General features: G+C 44.0%; 1 protein-coding gene and 1 pseudogene across 7 annotated transcripts in view; one reads left to right on the forward strand and one right to left on the reverse strand.

Annotated features, from left to right (window-relative positions):
• LOC105465606 (A-kinase anchoring protein 7) overlaps nt 1-15,424 on the forward strand; it is a 158,090-nt gene that overhangs the window by 48,020 nt on the left and 94,646 nt on the right. The window lies entirely within an intron of this gene.
• LOC112423823 (zinc finger protein ubi-d4 pseudogene) lies at nt 12,814-14,104 on the reverse strand (annotated as a pseudogene).

Below are 15,424 nucleotides of genomic sequence, written 5' to 3' on the forward strand. Positions count from 1 at the left end.
TTTATTTTGACTGTCATTTCCCCCAAATGATGGAGAGACTACATTCTGTGTTTTCTGCTCCTTGTGAAGAATCTGTTCAGTTTCTGGTATCTTTAGGCCCTTCTAGGGTGCTCTATTACTACATGAAGTCTTCGACTTCTAACCACCACAGGCTGGTGGGTTTCCCAGCAGCCCACTAACCGTCCCCCTAATGGCTTGGGCTAGGCTTCCTTCAGAAACATCAAAATAACTTAGCCACACTTCATTTAGAAGACCAGCTTGTCTTCTCAACTAGGATGACTGCTTTCACAGTCCTGCACCATTGAGACCTGCACCACTGAACCTTAGTTTCATACCCTGCCTCTATTTGCGTCTGCCTCCAAGCACACTTCCTCCATCCTTCCTCTCCTTTCTTACCTCTCTCTTACTCCTTTTTATTCTCACCTCTTTTATTTACTTGATTTTCAATCAAACACTTTCTAAATGGATTGACTTTGTTCCAGGCATTATTCTAATTATCTTATTAAATATTAATTTCGTTCTGACAAATCCATGAGGTAGGGGCTGTCTTAGTTCATTTTGTGTTGCTATAACAGAATACTTGAGGCTGGGTAATTTATGAAGGAAAGACGTTTATTGAGCTGACAATTTTGCAGGCTGGGAAGTTCAAGAGCGTAGCACTGCACTGGCTGGCTCCTGGTGAGAACCACATGCTGGATCAAAACATGGCAGAGAAGTGGAAAAGTGAGTGGGTGCGTGCAAAGAGATCACATGGCGACAGAGGAAGCAAGAGAGAATCTAGGAAGCCTAATTCACTTTTATAAGAGCGTACTCTTTAGTAACTAACCCAGTCCCATGAAAGTGAAAACATCCTCCTAATGTAAGGCATTCATCTATTTATGAGGGATCCACCCCTGTGACCCAAACATCTCCCACAAGGCTCCATGTCCAGCACTACCATGTTGGGAATCAGATTTCAACATGAGTTTTGGTGGGGACAAACCACATCCAAACCATGGGAAGACCATTGTCATCACTCCTGTTTGTCAGGGAAACTGAGGCACAAAGAAGTTAAGTAATTTGTTAGTGAGTAGGGGAACCAGGACTCAAGCCCAAGCAGTCTGATTCCAGATTCTGTGCTCTTAATCACTATGCTAGTCTGTTACATTGTAAATTAGCAACCGGACTCCCTAAACATTTTCCAGGAATACCTCTTCTTGCCTTAGCTGAAACTCAGCTCTTATCTGATTGAAATCACAGCTTCTTCTAGGTGAAGGCTGCTCATTTCACCCAATCCCACATTCCACAGGACCCAGAGATAATCGTCTACATTCTCTTTGCTCTCTGTTGCTTTGTCCCTGTTCTATCCTCACACAAAGGCCTTTCCTTATTGGTGGTTCATGTTACCTGGTTTTGTTACCTTCTGCCTCTCTTTTTGCTGTCATCTGAATATTTCCTCTCCTATTTTGAGGATTTTGTTTCATAGCTTACATTGCAATGCTTGTGTCCTTCAGTAGCACGAGCACAATCTGTCCAGCCATGCTGGCACAAAGTGAGCTTTGGAGTCAGTCAGAACCATTTGCGTTCCTGTGCAGTCTGTTACCAGCTGAGTGGTTTCAAGCAATTTACTTCACCTCCCAGTCCTTCCGTTTCTTTATTTGTACAATGGGCATAATAGTAACTGTTCTGAAAATAAAGTGAGATAATCTATACGAAGTGTTTAGCACAGTATTGGGCACATAGACAATGTTAAACAGATGGTGGCTGTTATTATTAATGATAAATACTCCATTCCCACTACGGCCATCACAGCTGTTGCTTTTCTTAAAATCCCTCGACTTCTTTGACGTTGGCATCCTACACCCATACATCACTCTGCCATTCATAAGCATATTTCTGAGACCTTAAACTCAGCTACAGCTATCGCCACAGCTTCCCGTTCTAGTTGCCATTTACTTCCTTTCCACTACTACTAATGCTCTGGAACCTCACCCAGGCTTGGCCTCTTCCAGGACAGCATGGATGTATTCATTCTCACACTAGACAAGGCCTCAAGGTATGTCACTTTCTTGGTGGCTCTTTCAGTTGTCCTATCTCCTTCTGTTTGACCTGGCTGGGAAACACCAATGGCAGATCCAATCCAGGCATTTGCTTTTTTGCCCCAACACCTGGGCAAAATAAAATCCACCGTCCTTGCTGTAGCCCACAATACCCTCCATGTTCTGGTCTGCTGCCTGTATCTCCTGCCTTATCATGGTCCTCTCTCCCTGCCCACTGTGCTCCAGTTGAATTTTCTTCTTATAGATACTGGACTCAACCAAGTCTTTTCTGCTATAGATCTTCTGAAAATGCCTGAGTGTTCCTTCTGCTTAGACCTCTTCATTCTTAGGATCTCAAATGTCACCACTTCAGAGTCCCTGCCCACTGTGAGTAGAGTATTTTTATAAGTAAGCTCTCTATCACTGTACCCAGTGGCATACCCTCATAGAGCTCATCACATGTTGTGATTATGTTTTTGTCTATTTATGTTTTTTTTTTGTTGTTGTTGTTTGTTCGTTTGTTTTGAGATGGAGTCTCGCTCTGTCGCCCGGGCTGGAGTGCAGTTGCGCGATCTTGGCTCACCGCAAACTCTGCCTCCTGGGTTCAAGTGATTCTCCTGTCTCAGCCTCCCTAGTAGCTCGGATTACAGGTGCCTGCCACCACACCCAGCTAAGTTTTGTATTTATAGTAGAGATGGGGTTTCACCATGTTGGCCAGGCTGGTCTCAAACTCGTGACCTCAAGTGATCTGCCTGCCTCAGCCCCTCAAAGTGCTGGGATTACAGGCATGAGCCACTGTGCCTGGCCCATTATTGTCTATTTGATTGACTATCTTTGTGGCTAGATTAGGCTCCACGAGGGCCAGGACCATGACTGTTTTGATCACTAGCGTATACCCAGTACCTCTATAATGTGTGACACATAAAACGCGTTAAGGCTCACATAATCCCAGCACTTTGGGGGCCTGAGGAGGGAGGATTGCTTGAGCTCAGTGGTTTAAGACCAGCCTAGGCAACACAGTGAGACTGTTTCTACAAAAGATAGATCTCCCGGCCCGCGGGATAGTCGAAGCAGGCCCTGGAAGAGGGGGTGGGAATTTGGGGAACAAGAGATACGAGAAATGGAGACAAGACAGTGCTCTGATCAAGTCTTCTTTAATGGCGGTAATGCAGTGCCTTATATACACTTGGAGGGAAAGGGGTTGGGCCAGAGGCGGAGATGATCTCATCGCAGAGGGCGTGACCAAGTAGGTATTGGTTTCTCTGGTCGAACGTCATGTTGCACCTGCGCTGTCAGGTAGTAATTTTCGCGGGCGTGGGAAAAATGGGTGAAGAAGCAGCAGGAAGAGCGCCATCTTTTATGAGGTATTAATACAGGGGAAAAAAGGCAAAGATAGGGAGAAGGTGTGGGGTGGAAACGAACATAGCTCAGGCGTCTTCAATCGTCAGCTACTACTCGCTATGGCCGGGGCGTGCAGCTCCGGACAGGTCCCCCTTTTAATTATTTTATGATGAGAAAACGACCCCTCGGGAACTGCGCCTGTCTTAGGTTGGGTCAACTCATCCCCACCTTCTAGGCCCGTCATGGGATAAGGCAGCAGCAAGGGCGGCCCTCCTGTCTTAGGCTCCGATGGAGATAGTGTCCTCTTACCCGTCATTGACTGTCCAGTTCAGCACACAGGGGAGGTGGTCTTATTAAGGCAAATAAGACTCACCATTTTCAGTCATCTCAAGGCGATGATAATGGACCTGTATAGGTTTGGCCTGGAAGGCCTCGATTTGTTGTCTGATGAATGCCATAAGCTTATTAAAGATTATAGGCCTGAGAGTGAGAAAGAGTAGAAGAGTAAGTAAAGGACCAAGAAATAGCAGGAGATAGGGGAGAAGTCCATCGAGTCCAGTCCACAAGGGATTAGCGACCAGACCTTTTCTGCGCTCTTCTAGTTCTTCCTGTAAAGTCTTTATCTTATCTCTGACGATTCCGGATTTGTTGGCGTAAAAACAGCACTTTTCATTTCCATGACTGGTCTGGCATTAGGTAAGCTGTCTTGCCCGAGCAAGTCACCTGGGTGATTCTGTCTGACGGAGGTTCAGATACCTGTCCCCCTCTGCAATAACAAGGCTGGCCGTATTGTTTTTGTAATAATTCTCTTGCCTTACGAGAGTCACCAAAACCTGCATAGACTGTCACTATGTTATATAGAGCGATTATTCTCCAAAGGAATCTCATGTTAGGCTTCATTTTCTGAAAAACAAAAAGGAAAGAACTTCTCAGGGAGATTTATCTTCCCTGGACTGACAATGGTTATGATTTATTTGTCTTACCAATCTTTCAGGCAGCCATCTGGCTGCATCATTTTTTTGTGAGAAGATGCATACTGAGCCTCTTCCCCAAATTAAAACTGGATCGGGGCCATGCCATGAATTATCAAGTGGATCTTTCCATTTTACCATTGCAAACTGTTTTTGAGATTCAGGATGCCAGAAACGATCAGCAGCCGATTTTCCATGACTGTCCAAATTTAAAAAATTAAGGATAAACAGGGCATGATTATGTTTCTAGGGGTACCCTTCACGGGGTACCAGCTCCCCCCTTTTAATTTTGTGATAACAGTTTTTAAAGACAGATGAGCTCTTTCTATTATACCTTGTCCTTGGGGATTGTAGGGAATACCTGTGGTATGTTTAATTTGTAGGGTATTACAGAATTGTAAAAAGGTTTTGGCTATATAACCAGGGCCATTGTCTGTTTTGATTTGTTTGGGTATTCCTAAAATAGAAAAGCAATGCAATAAATGAGCTATGACATGTTTGGTGGCCTCTCCTGTTTGGAGAGTTGCACTGACGAATCCACTATAGGTGTCTATGCATACATGGATATATTTTAGCTGACCGAATTCTAAGTGGTGAGTAACGTCCATTTGCCAAATTTCGTTGGGGATGAGTCCTCGAGGGTTAACTCCTAGATAGGGAACAGGTAAATACGTTATGCAGTTGGCACATTGTTTAACTATTTGTCGAGCTTGTTCTCTGGTAAGTTTAAACATGAGTCTTAAGGTTTGGGCGTTTAAATGATGTAAGGCATGTGCTTTTTGTGCTTGTTGCAAATTGTCTGTAGTGACTGTGGCTATGATTTTTGTTACCACGTCAGCTGTTGCGTTACCTTGTGTTAAAGGTCCCGGTAATCCTGAATGTGCTCTAATATGCCCAAGAAAAAAGGGAGTAGTCCTTTTTCGAATAAGTTGTTGACATTGTAAAAATAGGTCAGCTGTGTCTGAAATATGTTTAATTTGAGGCACGGTCTCTAAGAGGGGTATTGAATGAGCCAGGTAGGTGCTGTCTGTGTAAATGTTAAGTGGCTGACAAGGAAAAGCTGATAGTGCTGCAATTATAGCTTGCAATTCGACCAGCTGAGCTGATGTATAAGTGGTCCGGAATTTAACGACTACATTATTATAAGTGTAAGCGGCAAGTCCTGTGGAAGATCCATCAGTGAAAATTAATAATGCGTCATTGAGAGGTTCTTTGCTGGTAATATGGGGAAATACAAACGCATGAAGTTTACAAAATTGAATAAGTTTGTTAGGTGGGTAATGGTTGTCAATTGAGCCAGTGTAAGAAGCGCAAGCAATTGGCCAGGCTTCTGTATTTTGTAATAGCCAATGAATGTGTGATTGAGTGTAGGGCTGTATAATGGTAGAGGGTTCTATTCCAAAGTATTTTCTACTGTTTTCTCTTCCCAAGATAATTAGATCAGCTATGGCATCATAATAAGGCAACAAAACCTTTTTAGGGGAGGAGGGCAGGTGTACCCACATAATGGGATCGTTCTGCCAAAATAGGCCAGTAGGGGTTATTGTTGTGTTAAAAATAAGGAATATTAATGGCTGAGAATAGTCAATACTGGTAACAAATTGTGTTGCAATGGCATGTTCTACCTGTTGGAGTGCCATTAATGCTTCTTTAGTAATGGACCTGGGAGATTTTGGATTAGAGTCTCCTTTTAATATATCGAAAAGAGGTTTTAACTCTCCTGTAGTGAGTTTTAAGTACGGTCGAAGCCAATTTATGTCTCCCAGTAATTTTTGGAAATCATTTAAAGTTTTTAAATGATCACGACGTATAACGGCCTTTTGATTAATGATTTTGGGTCCATTAATTTGAAAACCAAGATAGGTGTATGGATCTTGTAATTGTACCTTTTCTGGGGCTATTTGTAGTCCAGCTGCTGCTAACTCTTGTTTGAGTTGAGCAAAGCACTGTAAGACTTGTTCGCCAATTTCTCCTGCTATTAAAATATCATCCATATAATGTATAATATACATTTGTGCCCACGTTTTTCTGACTGGCTCTATAGCAGCAGCTACATATTTTTGACACAAGGTAGGACTATTAGCCATACCCTGAGGTAAGACTTTCCATTGATAGCGTTTCATTGGTTGTTTAAAATTTGTAGATGGAAGACTAAAGGCAAATCTTTTTTGGTCAGCAGGATGAAGGGGAATTGTAAAAAAGCAATCTTTAAGGTCAATAACGATTTTAAAATATTTTTGAGGAATCGCAACCGGTGAAGGTAATCCTGGTTGTAAGGCACCCATAAGGATCATAGTGATATTTACTGCTCTTAAATCTTGTAAGCGCAAAGCATGCCTACAAGACCAAAAACCTCATCACCTGGGTACATGGTAGATAAGTAAATAATGGTCTGCACCCCAGACGCAGCAAATCAGAAACTTGGAGGGCAGAGCTCTGCAAGCTGTGATTGAACAAGCCTCCCAAGTGAGTTTCATGCACACTGAAGGCTGAAACTCAATGAGAACCATTGTTTTAACCAATTAAAATACAATCTTCAGGTGGTTCATATACACTGCCAAAATTGAGAAAGCTTGAGAATCACTGAATAGTAATAATTATTTTCAGATGGTACTCGACAAATTTACAAAAACTGCAAACATGCAAGACCCGCCCAGCCATCCGCACATCCACTGGGATCCACTCCCACGATCACCCTCGAGGGAAATGAGATCCTCCTCCGTATCTTGCGGAGGCTTTGCAAGGTTAGAACGGGAGCTCACCTTTAAAATATGCTCTGTCTGAGCGACCGCAGCCATGACTTGCGAATCGACCTCCTTCCTATCTATTAAATCTCTAATGAGGTTCCAATAAGAGAAAACGGTCACAGGAATTTTTTCTGGCCCAAAAGTATTATAATAGTCCTGAAGACAATCCCCTATTCTACGCCATACCTTGATATCAATAGTTCCTTCCTGTGGGAACCAAGGGCAAGTATCTTTTACAAAATCAAAAAATTTAAACAAGTCATTACCTTTAACCTTTACTCCTCGTATCTTTAAAGCCTCTTTTAATTGTCCTACATATATTTGATGCTGGCTTAATTCTTGTCCCATTTCGGACGCCTCACTTACCTTCGATCCTGACGCGGCAGGTTCCCGTGGTGATCAGTTTAATTCCTTTTGTCTTTGTTAGCGGTCGACCATCCTCCGGCGTCCTCTTCCTCACAAAGTCCCTCGTTTCCAGGTCCGTGTTCGGGCGCCACGTCTCCCGGCCCGCGGGATAGTCGAAGCAGGCCCTGGAAGAGGGGGGTGGGAATTTGGGGAACAAGAGATACGAAAAATGGAGACAAGACAGTGCTCTGATCAAGTCTTCTTTAATGGCGGTAATGCAGTGCCTTATATACACTTGGAGGGAAAGGGGTTGGGCCAGAGGCGGAGATGATCTCATCGCAGAGGGCGTGACCAAGTAGGTATTGGTTTCTCTGGTCGAACGTCATGTTGCACCTGCGCTGTCAGGTAGTAATTTTCGCGGGCGTGGGAAAAATGGGTGAAGAAGCAGCAGGAAGAGCGCCATCTTTTATGAGGTATTAATACAGGGGAAAAAAGGCAAAGATAGGGAGAAGGTGTGGGGTGGAAACGAACATAGCTCAGGCGTCTTCAATCGTCAGCTACTACTCGCTATGGCCGGGGCGTGCAGCTCCGGACAGATAGAAAAAAATTACCTGGGCATGGTGGTGCATGCCTTGATTCCAGCTACTTGGGTAGCTGAGGTGGAAGGATTGCTTGAATCTGGGAGGGCGGGGCTGCAGTGAGCTGTGAATATGCCACCATACTCCAGCCTGGGTGACAGAGAAAGACCCTGTCTCAAATAAATAAATACATAATAAATAAGGTGTTAATAAGTATTTATCAAAAGAATGACAAAATGAAGAAATCACACAGTCCTGTAGGTTGGCTCTCCTGCAAATGTATGTCTTCCACACTCAGAGCCTCGGCTCGGCAGGTCCACTGCTTTGGCTCAGTTTTTTCTCATGTCTACTGTTGCTGCTGCAGCGCCCTGTTTGGAGCAACTATAACCTTCTACCCCTCTCTCATCTGATGGCACTGAGGCTGGGATCTGCTCACTTCAAGTCCCAAGTCCCTCTGCTACTGCATTTGGCTTTTAAATTCTCATACAGTTTTAGGAAAAAAGGTGTCCTTTATCTAGTTAAGTTATAACTGATGTAAATGACAAGTTGATGGGTGCAGCACACCAACATGGCACAAGTATACATATGTAACAAACCTGCACGTTATGCACATGTACCCTACAACTTAAAGTATAATAATAATAAATAAATTAAAAAAAAAAAAAAAAAAAAAAAAAAAAAAAAGACTAACCTCTTCAGCTGTGTTCTTGGTCGGCTGGTCTCAACCGGGATCTTGTTATACCAGTTACTTCTTCCTTCTCGGTGTTTCTGTATTTTCAACCCTTTGTCTTTATCACCTCCTTTCTCCCAACTTTACTTGCTCAATAACACCTTTCCTATCCCTAAACAAATAAAAAACAAAGCTAGAAAACCATAAGAATTAGCTACAGAAAAATCTCTTGATTTTGAATCTTCTGATAGCTTCTCCATTGTACCTTTCCTACCCAGAAGCTTTAAAAGAGTTGCCTGTATTCTCTGTACCTTTCCTACCCAGAATCTTTAAAATTTAAAAATCTTCATTTTACCTTTCCTACCCAGAATCTTTAAAAAAGTTGCGTGTGTTCTCTGTCTCTAGTTCATTACTGTCCTTTTCTCGAACCTCCCACCGTCAGTAGGCTATGGCTTACTTCACTACATGCCACATCATGGGCCCCTGATAGCTTTGTAATAACTGAATCTAACGGATGCTCTAGATTTATTCATATAACCGAGCACTCCCTTCTTTAAATTCTTTTGGTTTCTGAGACACTACTTTCTTTTTTCTTTTTTTTTTTTTTTGTGTGTTTTTAATACTTCTCTCAATGTATCTTCTCAGCTTTCTTCACTAGCATCTCTCTTTTTTCTTTAAGCATTTATATTTTTAGATTTATGAACCTGACTCTCTGTTTAACTATGTTTCTTTCTTTTTTTGTTTTTTGAAATGGAGTCTCACTCTGTCGCCCAGGCTGGAGTGCAGTGGCACTATCTCGGCTCACTACAACCTCTGCCTCCCAGATTCAAGCGATTCTTCTGCCTCAGCCTCCCGAATAGCTGGGATTACAGGCACAAGCCACCACGCCTGGCTAAGTTTTGTATTTTTAGTAGAGACAGGGTTTCACCATGTTGGCCAGGCTGATATCAAACTCCTGACCTCAGGTGATCTGCCCGCCTCGGCCTCCCAAAGTGCTGGGATTACAGGTGTGAGCCACTGCGCCTGGCCCCATGTTTCTCTTTTTGTATTTACCATCACAGTCAATCTCCCTACTCTTCCACCAGGAACATAAGAAATTTAGGTGTCATCCTAAATGCCAGCATCAGTTATTTTAGATAGTCATAGTCATCAAATGCTGTAAATTTTCTCTCTTAAATATCACTCCCATTTGTTCCCTACTTTCTGTTCCTATTGCTGTGCCTCAGTTCCAGCTCTGTTCATCTTTTACCTATGCTACTGCAGTAGTCTCCTGGTCTACAACCTGCCGCTTTGCTTCCAGACTCTTTTTCTAAAGCACAAAACTAAGCATTTTTATGCTCTCTGCTTAAAAGAATTTATTGAGTTACTGTTGGATCTAGGATAAAATCTGTTCTTCTTCCTGTGTCATTTAAGATTCTGAGCTCCTGGATTCTTGCCTGTGTATTTAGCCTTATTGTGCTGTCCACGCTGCACCCATTGTTTAAGGCATGCTGAACTACTTACAGGTGTCCAGAGGCACTGGGCCATGTCATGTCTTCATGCCTTAGCTGACGCTGCTGCCACCCCATGGAATCCTTCACATTCTTCACATGATCAGACAACAACCACTGATTTTTTTTTTTTTTTTTTTTTTTTAGTTAGTTTTGGCCGGACATGGTGGCTCATGCCTGTAATCCTAGCACTTTGGGAGGCCGAGGCGGGTAGATCACTTGAGGTCAGGAGTTTGAAACCAGCCTGGCCAACATAGTGAAACTCCATCTCTACTAAAAATACAGAAGAATTAGCCAGGCACGGTGGTGGGTACCTGTGATCTCACCTACTCAGGAGGCTGAGGCGGGGGAATCGCATGAACCCAAGAGGCAGCAGTTGTAGCGAGCTGAGATGGCACCACTGCACTCCAGCCTGGGTGACAGAGTAATGAGTCCATCTAAAAATATATATATATATTTTTAACTATAGTAAAATACACATAATATGAAATTTACTATCTTAACTTTTTTAAAATATATAGTTCAGTAGTGTTAAGTATATTCATATTATTGGGCAAGCAAGCTACAGAATCTTTTTAATCTTGCAAAATGGAAACTCCATACCCATGAAGAACAAATCCTCACTCCCTCCTTCCCCTGGCTTCCGGCGACCACCATTCTACTTTCTGTCTCTATGAATTTGACTTTGTAGCTGCCTCATAGAAGTGAAACCATGTAGTATTTATCTTTTTGTGACTGGCTGATTTCACTTAACATAATGTCCTTAAGGTTCATACATGTTGTATTGTGTCAGAACTTTCTTCCTTTTTAATGCTTTGTAATATTCCATGGTATATGTACATACCACATTTTGCTTATCTTGTTATCTGTTGATGGGTTTGTTGATGGACTCTTGGCTATTGTGAATAATACAGCTATGAACACGAGTGTATAAATATCTCTTTAAGACCTTGAGTTCAGATCTTTTGGATATGTAATCAGAAGTGGAATTACTAAATCATATGGTAGTTTTATTTTTAACATTTTGAGGAACTGCCATAATGTTTTCTGCAGCAGCTGGACTATTTTACATTCCCACCAGCAGTGTACAAGGGCTCCAACACTTGTTATTTTCTATTTTTTTGATAATGGCCCTTTTTAAAAAAAATTTAACCCAAATTTTGTATTGATCAAAACAGCTTCATTGTTCTTTATAACAAAGAATTGTTATAAACTTGAATTTATGTAACTAATTAAAACTAACCAAAATAACCAATTTTATATTCGCTTTACATATTGGAATTCAACAAAAAACCTTTTAATTTTGGGGGAAAAAAAGCTGTATTTCAAAATGTTTACAAAAGCACCATCATGGAACTCTTAGGATGAAATGGCCTTCTTAATGAAGAGAGGCAGGAGATAAACCATCCAGCAGAGGGCTCTGTGTAAAAACATTTATTTTTACTAATGTTTAGAATACAGGAACTAAAGAAAGGAAAAAAAAAAAAAGACAACTCCAAAGCGACAGTGAGTGAGGGCCTGCCCGTGGGCAAGGGGGAAGGCTACTCCGGGGTATCCTGGCATGCACTGTCCCTCCACTACTTAATGTCAGTGCCGCTAAGCAGAAAACTTGAGGAATCAGGGTTTGAAGACCTTACCAGCTGCTAGCGAGCGTGCAAGGGAAGAAAGGGATGTCTGTGTGGCTTCCCCATGAGCTGAGAGCCAGGATACACAGGGCAGGTGGCAGAGGCTCCCAGTTCAGTTAAGGGCAGGAGGCTGAATGCCCAGGTCCAGGAAGAACACAAAGGGGATTTTGGAGGTAGGTTTTTTCGTCATGTTAAAAAAACAGGCACATTACCCATCTCCCTGTAGCCCCTGAGCTGCTGGCCTGGCCCCCTGATCCTTCCCCTCTCCCCACAAAACCAAAAGGAATAAGAAGGGAGACAGAAGATGAGACATTCCAAGGGTGGGGAATGCTTCGGTCACTGGAGCCCGCCCCATGAGAGTGAGCCCGGAGAGCACCGGGAAGCACAAGGTAAAGCTGCTGCTCCCCCTGGGGTGGAGTGGACTGGGACAGGGCAGAGCCGGGAGGGTGACCGAGAACATCCTGACTCCAGCAAAGAACCCTATGTAGCAGGAACAGAGGGCCGCAGAGAGCCACTCTGGAGGAAAGAGGTGAGGCTAAATGGCACAGGGGCATGGGAAGCTCCTTGTGGCCGTGGCCTCAGCTGCTTGCTCCCAGCTGCCTCGGGCAAAGGGACTCTGGCCTGGCTTGCCTCTGGGGGAAGGGAAAACTCTGGAGACCAGAGTGGAGGCAGCAGAGAGAGAAGTGAGCTGCTCTCCCACTCTTTCTAGGAGGACACTGAAGCCTGTGATCGCCATAGCCTAGGCCCAAGGCAAGCAGAGTGAATGCATTTCCTGGAGGGCAGAGAGAAACTGGGCCCACAGGTAGGCCTTGGGGCAGGGTGTTGCTCCTTTCTCCTTGAGGGCCTAGGGCCAGAGGTGGCCAGAGCTGCCACCTCAGCTTGCGGCTGCCAAAGGCAGGCTAGAACAACCACCCCAAGGTTCTCTGGACTTGTGAAGGAGACGTGGAAGAATGGAAAGGTGGGTTTGAAAAATGAAGTGGAGGAGAGAAACAGCCTTAGGTATGTCGAGGAGCAGGGTGGTGGCCATCTCAAGAGGAGTTCTGGTTCTGGTAGATGGCAACTTTCTCCTTCAACAGGTCCAGACACAGGTGGCAACTCCCACTTCCTTCGGGGGCTCAGACATGGATGAGGTGAGACAGTGCAGTTGGTAGCCGTGATCGCAGTCAGCACGGAAGCCCAGCTGGTCATCATTCTCAGCGGTGCCGCAGGTGTCGCGACATTCGCACTCGATGCACTGCCAGCAGCATGTCTTCACTGCCGCCGTCGTCATGGGGGTGAAAAGGAGGCAAGATGGATGCCCTGAGCAGCCACAGTCAAAACAAGACACCAGCTCCTCGAGTTGTCCCATCTTCTTGTTAATCTTTGAGTTCCCCAGACAGAAGTTACAATAGTTGTTGGGCAAGGCCAATCCATCAGGACCCTTTTTGGGTTTCTGTTCCTCAGACCTCTGGGAAACAGGGGTGGGTGGTTGGGAGTCTTCTTTGTCCTCACCCTCCTCCTCAGCCAAGTGAGAGTGGACATAGTGGTAGCTGAGGCCTGGTGGGTTCTTGTAATGTTTTCCACAAATGTCACAGGCATAGGGCTTGTCCCGGTCCTCCAGGTTGGAAGCATCCAGCTCCTTACAGGCACTGCCCACACCTTTACTCTTGGATTACCCCTTTCCCGTATGCTTGGGAGCATCTTCTTCATAGTCCTCATCATTGAAGTCATCTGGTTCTAGGATTCGCTTTCGTGCTTGACTGTTGGTCACAGGAAACTCACCCAGGCTGTCATCATCAACTCGGGGACCTGGGGCACCTCGCTTCTCCAGGGGGTCAGTGTGCAACAGAACCTCTAAACTGCTGCCATCCTGAGAGATCAGCCCCTCCTTCTTCAGGGTCTGGTCTGTGTCTGGCTTGACAGATGGGAAGGAAAGTTGTGGATCTTCAGGGGGGTGGACTCGCTGCTTTTTCTGCCAGCGCTGGGCAGGGTAAGAGTATGGCTGTCCAGAAGCCAATCCTAGAACCCGGTCACTTTTCCATCCAGATGTAACAATTGCTCTGGGCTACTCCAGTCTGTGAGTCCAAGAAAGGCAGGCGCATGCTGCGCTCAGCACAGAGGTGGGCATTGTAATTGTGGCCCTGCTCCATGGCATCTTTGTAGTACTGCTCCCAAGGAGCTTCACTACACTCACCACCACAGTGCCGTTTTCCCTGCTCCTCTCCCTCCAATAATGGCCATTCTAATAGGTATGAGGTGGTATTTCATTTGTGGTTTTGATTTGCAATTCCTTAATGATTAGTGATGTTGAACATCTTTCCCTGTGCTTTTTGCCATTTGTGTTTCTTCTATGGAGAAATCCTGTTCAAGTCTTTTGCCCATTTTTAAACCAAGTTGTTTGTCTTTTTTTTGTTGATTTGAAGGAGTTCTTTATATTCTGAATATTAACCTCTTATCAGATACATGATTAGCAAATATTTCTCCCATTCCATAGGTGGCCTTTTCATTCTATTATATCCTATGCTACATGAAAACTTTAAATTTTTATGTAATCCAGTTTATCTATTTTTGCTCTTGTTGCCTGTGCTTTGGTGTCACACTCAAGAAATCATTGCCAAATCTCATGTCTTGAACCTTTCCCTCTATGTTTTTTCTTAAGAGTCTTATAATTTTAACTCTTAATGTTTACATCTTTGATCCATTTCGAGTTAATTTTTGTATCGGGTGTAAGGTAAGGGACTAACTTCACTCTTTTGCATGTGGATATCCAGTTTTCCTAGCACCATTTGTTGAAAGACTGCTGATGTAGTTTAGATGTTATCCCTTCCCAAATTTCATGTTGAAATGTAGTCCCCAATGTTGGAGGTGGGGCCTTGTGGAAGGTAATTGGATTATCGTCCTCTTGGTACTGTCCTCATGCTAGTGAGTGAGTTCTTGTGAGATCTGGTCATTTAAAAGTGTGTGGGACCTTCCCCTCTCTGTCTTACTCCTGTTCCCACCACGTGAGATGCCCGGTCACCCTGTGCCTTCTGTCATGGATTGTGGCTTCCTGAGGCCTCCCCAGAAGGAGATGCTGGCATTATGCTTCCTGTACAGCCTGCAGAACTGTGAGCCAATTAAGTCTCTTTTCTTCTAAATTACCCAGTCATAGGTATTTTTTTATAGCAATACAGAAATGGCTTAATACAACTGTCTTTTCTCATTGAATGGTCTTGGCACTGTTGTTGAAACCTTTTGACCACTGTCGTAGTCCTTTCCTGCCATTATAACAAAATACCTGGACTGGGTAAGTTATAAACAACAGAAATTCATTCATCACAGTTCTGGAAACTGGAAGTTCAAGCTCAGGTCACCAGTAGATTTAGTGTCTGGAGACGACTCTCTGCTTCACAGATGACACCTTGTTGCTGCATCCTCACCTAGTGGAAGGGGAGAACGCTATGTCCTCACATGGTGGAGGGGAAACAGGGACAAAGATAAAAGTGGTTTAGGACCCCTGAATCTCTTTTAAGGGCAGTAATCCCATTAATGAAGGCAGACCTCTTGTGACCTCATCGGCTCCCGAAGGCCCCACCTCTTAATACCATTACCTTGGGGATTAGGTCTCAACATAAGAATTTTGGAGGGACACAAACATTCAGACTATAGCAACCATATAAA

Source organism: Macaca nemestrina, chromosome 5 (genome assembly GCF_043159975.1).
Source record: "Macaca nemestrina isolate mMacNem1 chromosome 5, mMacNem.hap1, whole genome shotgun sequence".
Taxonomy (NCBI): Eukaryota; Metazoa; Chordata; class Mammalia; order Primates; family Cercopithecidae; genus Macaca; species Macaca nemestrina.